Source organism: Heloderma suspectum, chromosome 3 (assembly GCF_057233095.1).
Source record: "Heloderma suspectum isolate Gila_16-S chromosome 3, 16-S_ref, whole genome shotgun sequence".
In the NCBI taxonomy this organism is placed as follows: domain Eukaryota; kingdom Metazoa; phylum Chordata; class Lepidosauria; order Squamata; family Helodermatidae; genus Heloderma; species Heloderma suspectum.
In genome coordinates, this window is record NC_139460.1 from 110,359,318 (window position 1) to 110,367,896 (window position 8,579).

The following is an 8,579-nucleotide window of genomic DNA, read 5'->3' on the forward strand; positions in this document are numbered from 1 at the left end:
GCAGAAGCCGAAAGTTGCCATAAAAGAAATGCTTTCACTAAGAAGAAAGCAGTGAAAAGGAGGGCGAATGAACCTCTCTGGATGTGGTATTCTGCAGTTGGTGTGTAACTACCACGCAGGCCCTTTCTCTTCTGATTATGCCTCTAACCTTAGTAGGGCATACAGAAGGGCCTCTCCACCAGATCTTAGGGAGGCTGGTATATGTGGAGTCCGTCTCTTTATTAATCAAGAGCACTTCTGTTGCATCTGGGTTAAGATTCAGTCTATTAGCCCTCATCCAGTTCATTGCTCCTTCAAGACACTGATACAGGGCATCAACAGCTTCCCTGGTATTAGATGAAAAGGAGAAATAGAGGTGTGTGTCATCTGCATACTGGTACCAGCATGCTCCAAATCTCCACACAGTGTATCCTACCAACTCGATGTAGATGTTAAATAGCATGGGTGACAAATTGATTCCTGCAACACACCATGTGGCAGTAGCCAAGGTGTCACAGAAGTCCTGCAACACCACCTTCTGGGACCCATACTCAAGGAAGAACTCAAATCACCACAAAACAGTACCTCCCAAACCCATCCTAGCCAGGCAGTCCAGAAAGATACCATGGTTGAGGATGCCGACCACCACTGAGAGGTCCAGCAGTACCAACAGAGGCATAGTCCCCATGTCTATCTCCCACTATAGATCATCTACCAAGGTGACCAAAATGATCTTGGTTCCAAAACCAGCCCTGAAGCTGGATTGAAATGGGTCCACATAATCTGTTTTGTCCAAGAACCTCTGGAGCAGAGATGACACAATCAAACATATTGCCCAGGAATGGCAAAACATGAGACTGTTGGGAAATTATGCAGAGGGATCCAGAGAAGTTCTTTCTCACCACAGCGATCTTCAGGCTGGATGGAACTACACCTTCCTCAAAATCAGGGTGGGCAACCTGTAGTGCTCCAGATGTTGTTAGACTGGAACTCCCATCAGCCCTAGCCAGCATAGTTGCAGAAGCATGGTACTTGGCTTGCCCATGGATCATCAGCCTCCATGTGGTCAGTCACCACAGTGGAAATGTTTAAATGGTCTGTGCACAATAACAGTCATCTGATCCCAGCCTTTCATTTGCTTGCATCAGTGTCTCTCAAGACTTTTAGAATGGGACCATATCTTTTAGACATGTACTTCCTTACGGGGAACCCAAGATAGTACTGATCATACTCGCATCATGCAACAGATGACTGTGCATTGATCCTTGTACTTGTCTGTATAGAGTAGGGGTGGCCACAGAACTACCCCCCGGAACATTTGAATAGGGGGTTGTTTCTCTTTGGGTAAGACCCATTTTGCCTTGGATTCAAGATAGCGCCTAGCTTTGGGTTTTCTGAAATTTTGGATGTTTCCCCTTTGACTATAATGCAGGGTGGGCAGCTTCTGACCCTCCAGATGTTGATGGGTTGTGGCAGTTGCAGTCCAACAACATCTGGAATGCCTAACTCTGCTTTAAATGGTAACCTTTTAAAAAATTGTGGCACAATTGGTTGACATTCTCAGGTACAGGAGCTCTTTTTCAGGGGATGAAGCCTGTCAAATTTCAGAGAAATTCAATATATGCAGGGGTTTTGTGCAAGGAGCCTTTAAGGTTTGAAACATATAAAAAAAATCCAGAGCCACCTATAACATTGCTATTTTTTGGGGGGGCAGAATTGAAATTTGCAGGCACTATGATTCATCTGAGGGAATGAAGACTGCAGAATTTCATACAGATAGGTATGGTGTTGTGTTAGATGCCGTTAAAGTTGACTGGTAGGGTCGAGGAGAGAACTAATCTTGTCATCCAGCTCTCTTCACAGAAGCTGCCTTGGGGGTGACATAACCTTTGTCATGTTCCTCCTTCATCCTTCTTCATAGTGTGGGTAACACTTCATTGCTGTTTGAAAGAGTACACTAATCTAGTGCTTCTACACATTATAACATTTTATGTATGTATGTAAGTAATGCAGTCTCACACAACAAACAGCCTGTACTATACTATATACTGCACACAGACCTACAAATACTTAACACTGATCTTAAATCAAATGCTGCTTTAAGGCCCCTCCTCTCCCTTCTTATGGTACTTTAAACTGGATTTGGACCAGACAGCCTTTCAAATACAGGATGTTGTCAAACAAAAGACTGGATGTTCTGGATTGCACTCAGTTCATAGCTTGGGGGTTCTCCTGAAACCATCATTGTCACTTGAGGCTCAGGTGGCTACAGTGGCACAGAGAACCTTCTATCGGCTTCAGTTGGTGGCCCAGCTATGCCCCTATCTGGACAGGGCTAACCTGGCTTCAGTAGTCGATGCTCTGGTAACCTCCAAGTTAGATTACTGCAACGTGCTCTACTTAGGGCCGCCTTTGAAGACAATTGGGAAGTTGCAGCTTGTGCAAAATGTAGCAGCCAGACTGACAGCAGGGACCAGAAGGTCTGAACTTATAACACTGATTCTGGCCTGCTTGCACTGGCTAACTACATTTCCAAGTCCAATTCAAGGTGCTGGTTTTGAACAATAAAGCTTGACATGACTCAGAACCACAATACTTGATAGAGTGCCTCTCCCAGTATGAACCTACCAGTACACTACAATTGACATCTCAGGCTCTCCTCCAAACATCTCTCCCAAAGGAGTTTTGGAGGATGGCAACAAGGGAGAGGGCTTTCTCCATGGTTGCCCCCCGCCCCGATTGTGGAACGCTCTCCCCAGTGAGGTTTGCCTGGCACCAACATTTTCATCTTTTTGGCTCCAGGTTAAGACTGTTCTCTACTCCCAGGAATTTAACAGCCTATGATAAGGCATTTTGATAGGTCCCGGGAGTCTTATTGTTGATTATTTGAAATTGTTTTTATATTTGTGTATGTTAATGGTTTATATTATCACCTTGTATTTTTAGAGTTTTAATCTTTGTAAACCATGCAGAGAGCTTTGGCTGTTGGGCGGTAGAGAAATGGAATGAATCAATGAATATCCTTTGTAAAGGAGGGTATATGGCCACCCTATGCTAGTTATCTTGAAATATCATTCTCGGTAATAGGGCATGTGTGTGGCTGAATGCCTATCAGTTTAGAAGTGAAATTGTGCCACCCAAATATAGGATAGTAGTGAATGTCTATCAGTTTAGAAGTGAAATTGTGCCACCCAAATATAGGATAGTAGTTTCTACATAGTCAAGGGATACAGAAGTATATAAGTTTGAAATTAAAAGGGGAGAGGGGTCTTTGAGCTTCCAGGATCTTTGGAATGCTGAGGGAAAAGATTTTTTTAAAAAATGGAATAACTCATCTCATTGTCTGGAGCTGGAACATCTGGGCTTACATTGCACTTTGCTGCTACCTTTGGTTTGAAGGAGATCATACTTCTGCTGCTGCTGCCTGATCCCAGCTCTGCTAGAACCCTGGATTTCTACATTGTTTCATATGGGCAGCTCCCATTTCTACTAGGGATGTACAGATTGTGTAAAATCCACCCTGTCTGTGTTTCGTGGATTGTCAGGAGCCTTTTGTTCCATCCTCCATTCACAGGCGGATTAAAAAAAAAATTGTTATGTGGGAAAATACGCAAATAATTCCGTAAGTGGGTTCGCAACAATTTACATAATTTACCTTAGTACGTAACATTTAGCGTATTGTCCCCCATTCCATTCAGCTTTTTCTCAGCAGAAACTTGCATATTTTCCTTCAAATAAATATGCATACATTTTGGGGAAGTAAAAAAAGATCCAGAAGTCCATGGACTCCGCACAGCCTGAGGAGGTTAGTCTGCAGTGGATTCCGCAGGTCGGATTCTTAGAAATACAAGCTCATTTTAGTCCGCCTCGAATTTCTCCAGCATCCCTACTTCTATCCCATGGAAGGGGGAAAGGGGGGTTCTAAAGGAACTGGCAGTCAGGTGGGCTGTGGTAGTCTAGAAATTAAGTTTGGTTTTTGAGCAATGGGATGTTGGTTAAATCAAGGATAACCGAGAGAGAGCGGGAGCAAACTGACGTGCTTGATCCCAAAATCTTATAGTATCCTGGCAGTAAGCATTAGTGGGGTGCAGGCCATGAGGTTATAAAACTCTTCCCCACATATACATACACAATATAGCACTAAGGAGTTTGGGTCTTAAAGCCCTTTGGCACCGTAATACCATGAGGACAGGGAACAGGGAGAAAAAAAAAGTGTCCTGTCTGAGCTTCCAATAGTGCTGCATGGTTCTTGTTCTATCATGGGTGGAGCTCCGAGCAGGAGAAATCATCTTAGGGGCTGGGATAAACTTCTTCTCTAGATTTCTTCTCTGTTTTAGAAACGAGATTTTTTGTTTGTCTTCCATTAATTAATATGAAAGCATCACTTCTCAAAGTGTTGTTTTCTTTTGGCTTTGGTGCATGAGGGAGTACATTTGGTACACCCTGGTTGGCACTGGCGGCTTATATTGTGTTGCTTTTTCATTTACATAAACTTCCCTTACAGCATGATAGCTGAATTTTGAATGAGAGGTCACCTAAGTGCACTGTGGCGATCAGCTCTCTCCTTCAATAAAAGTCCAATCTCTATCTATGAATGAATGCAGATTTTATATACTTGAGATGTATACTTGCCTTGAGCCTTACTTTGAGCCCTCTACTGACTAGAAACAGCAGTAAAATTCCTGCTTCACATATAGCTTTTAAAGTACTGATACAAGAGAAGGTCCATTAATGGGAGGTCATGGAGGTTGAGAAGAGTAGTTACAGTATATAGACTTGGAATGGACCTCAGAGAGTATTATATGAACTTGTTTTCAGATGCCCCAGTAACCAAAGTTCTAGACTGGCATAGTGCGGCCAGATGTCCTCTTTTACAGAAGACAGTCCTCTGTTTGAAGGGCTGCCAGAGGACTGTTCACTATTTAAAGGAGTCTTCTGTTTTTGAAGTGCTACCTTGTCCAGTTCCAGTTTAAAGATAATGAACCATAAGAACTATTGTCCATCAACATACCATGTGGTTGTTGTTGTTGTTTTTTTAATAGGACACTTTGAACAAGATTCTGGAGAAAGGCAGTTTCCAGTCGGGAGTTTAATTTATTATGCAGTTATCTCGCCCTTTTATGACCCCAGTAACAGTTCATGAAAAACACACACTTTCAGTTGAGAGAAAGAGAGGTCAATATTAGGGCTGTACCAAATAGTCCTGTTTCTGAGCTGTTTCACCCACCTCAAAGCTGCTGTTTTGTTTGGCCACAGCATTAACGTAGACAGTACTCAAATCCAAAACACAACTGCAGCTTTAAAAGCTATAAATGTTATAGGAAACAGCAGCTAATGGTAAATCAGACCTTGTCTGAAAAAAAAATGTTTTTCTACCCAGCAGTTGCACTTTGAAAATAATTCCCTCCAGTGCATAGTGGTCTAAGGCTCTTGTCTAAAAATCCACAGTACCAAATCTATTGCAGACACATTTAGGAAGAGATCATCTGGCCTCCTTTGCTCTTACTTACAGAACTGTCATGGTTTATCATTCACTCTTAGTTTTTTAAAATATTATATAAATGATGTGTAAAGTATTTTACATTGACATTGCAATTATATCACAACATAGGGAACTAAAGGTGATTTGTTGGAGGTTGCCTAGTGGACTGATGAGATCTGAAACAGGGATTTGAACCCAAGTCTGAAAACAGTGAATCTCTCTCCACAATAGATCCCAGACAACAGGTCTTTATGCCAAGATTATTTAACTGGCATGTAAAGAAACAACATTAATAATGGTCTAACTTAATTTGTGCTTGGGTGGTGCTGTTTTGGATACACAAGTGTGTGCCTGGGAAGCCTCTAACTGGTATTACGAAGACTTATTAGATATCAGATTAATTTTAAATTATATTCTTTGATTTACTCTATTCATATTATGCCTATTTTATCCAAAATTCTTTCTCTTGTCATTTTAATATACAAACTCTATTACAGGATGAACTGTAGAGCATCAGCAATACCCAAAGTCCAATTTTTATACTTCTAAACACAACATCTCCAAAGCAGAGAGAGCCTGGATCTCACTTCCAACAGCTTTTACTAAGTTCTGCAAGATGCGGATGTTCTTATAGCAAGACGTGTTCCCATTGCTAAATGTTTATTGTCCACTAAGGGTGCAGTCCTATGGCTGCTAGTCAGCAGCTAGACGGCCATAGGATAGCTTGGTTCCCTGAGAACTGACCTTCAGCGCGTCCTGCGCTGCCTCATAGGCAGTGTGGAAGGGCCCCATGCTCGAAAGAGGAGTGCGAAGCAGAGAAAATGGGGTGTTCCTGGGGGTGTGCTGGGGCGAGGGAGTCAGTAATGCCAGTATGACACATCCAACAACATGTCTGAGTACCGGAGTACCAGACCACCTTACCTGTCTCCTGAGAAACCTGTACGAGGGTCAAGAAGCAACAGTAAGAACCGGACATGGAACAACCGATTGGTTCAAAATTGGGAAAGGAGTACAAGGCTGCATATTGTCGCCCTGCTTATTTAACTTATATGCAGAGTACATCATGAGAAACGCCAGGTTGGATGAATCGCAGGTCGGAATTAAGACTGGCAGGAGAATTATCAACAACCTCAGATACACAGATGATACCACCCTAATGGCAGAAAGCGAAGAGGATCTAAAGAGCCTCTTGTTGAGGGTGAAAGAGGAGACTGCAAAAGCTGGTTTGAAACTCAACATGAAAAAAACGAAGATCATGGCATCTGGCCCCATCACTTCCTGGCATATAGAAGGGGAAGAAATGGAAGCAGTGATAGATTTTATTTTCTTGGGCTCCAAGATCACCACAGACGGTGACTGTAGCCATGAAATTAAAAGACGCTTGCTCCTTGGGAGGAAAGCTATGGCAAACCTAGACAGCATAGTAAGAAGCAGAGACATCACCTTGCCGGCAAAGGTCCGTCTAATCAAAGCTATGGTTTTCCCAGTAGCAACGTATGGCTGTGAGAGCTGGACTATAAGGAAGGCTAAGCGCCGAAGAATCGATGCTTTCGAACTGTGGTGCTGGAGAAGACTCTTACGAGTCCCCTGGACTGCAAGGAGGTCAAATCAGTCAGTCCTAAAGGAAATCAACCCTGACGGCTCATTGGAAGGACAGATACTGAAGCTGAAGCTCAAATATTTTGGCCACCTAATGCGAAGAGAAAACTCCCTGGAAAAGACCCTGATGCTAGGGATGGACAAAAGTCCCTTATCTGGTCCCGCAGCTTGCTTCGCGGTGGAGGGGAGGCGCTCCGTCCCTCCACCCGAAATTCTGGGTGGGGGGGAGGTGCCCCGTCCCTCCGGCTGAAATTCTGCCCGGGGGGGGAGGCGCCCCGTCCCTCATTGTTATTAGACAGAAATAGCTCTGTTTCAACAGAATTGCTACCTAAATATTCTTATCTTTCTAAAAAGGATTAGATGAACCAATGATAAATAAACCCTATGACAGCAAATATTAATATTAACATTTGGATAATTGTTTCCAGATCTCTGGGATCCAAGTAACGCCTTGCATGTAGAGCTTTAGATAATATCATTTCAGACAGATGGTCTAACAATACACAGTAGTAGTGAATATCAGCTGATCAAGAGGAGTCTTCCTTGAAAGTAGGGTACAGAGAACAACTCCAACTTCGTACCCAGTATATGCTGTCTTAACCAAACCAATATTTTTAAGGAGAAAACAAAATCATTCCTGCAAACAAAGACCAAAGCAAAAAATGAGTACGTAAATAATGCATTATTCCCAAGGATTTTCTGAAGTCCTCAAGTGCGTGCGTGCATGTGAGACAGAGAGAGAGAGAGAGAGAGAGAGAGAGAGAAGATAAAGCTCCATATCCACTCCACACAGTACAACAATGAACTCAGTCATTTAGAGAAATCAAGAGCACAAGTTTACAGGTTTTACACATGTGGGGACAATTGTTCATCACAGTGATATTTTCCCACTTCTGTTATATATACTTATTACATCTGTTACTTGCTAAATCATTGTATATCTGCTTCAGGCAAAGTTGTGAGTTTATGCATGTTATTTTAAAAAATTCTAATGGAAGTTGACCCTTTTGTTACCAATAGTAGAAATATTATTGATTATAACAGTCCTTCTCCTTCTTCTCCTCCAACAAGTGGTGTGTATCCAACAATGTCATTCCGCTGGCTCGAGAGGGGGACAATTCCCCCTCCCCCCTGCACACTCTCAAAATCTTCTCTGGAAAAAGCGAAGAAGATCTAAAGAGCCCCTTGTTGAGGGTGAAAGTGGAGAGTGCAAAAGCTGGTTTGAAACTGCCATTAGGGTGGTATCGTCTGCGTACCTGAGGTTGTTGATAATTCTCCCGGTAATCTTAATTCCGACCTGTGATTCATCCAACCCGGCGTTTCTCATGATGTACTCTGCATATAAGTTAAATAAGCAGGGCGACAATATGCAGCCTTGTCTTACTCCTTTCCCAATTTTGAACCAATCGGTTGTTCCATGTCCGGTTCTTACTGTTGCTTCTTGAACCTCGTACAGGTTTCTCAGGAGACAGGTAAGGTGGTCTGGTACTCCCATCTCTTTTAAGAATTTGCCACAGTG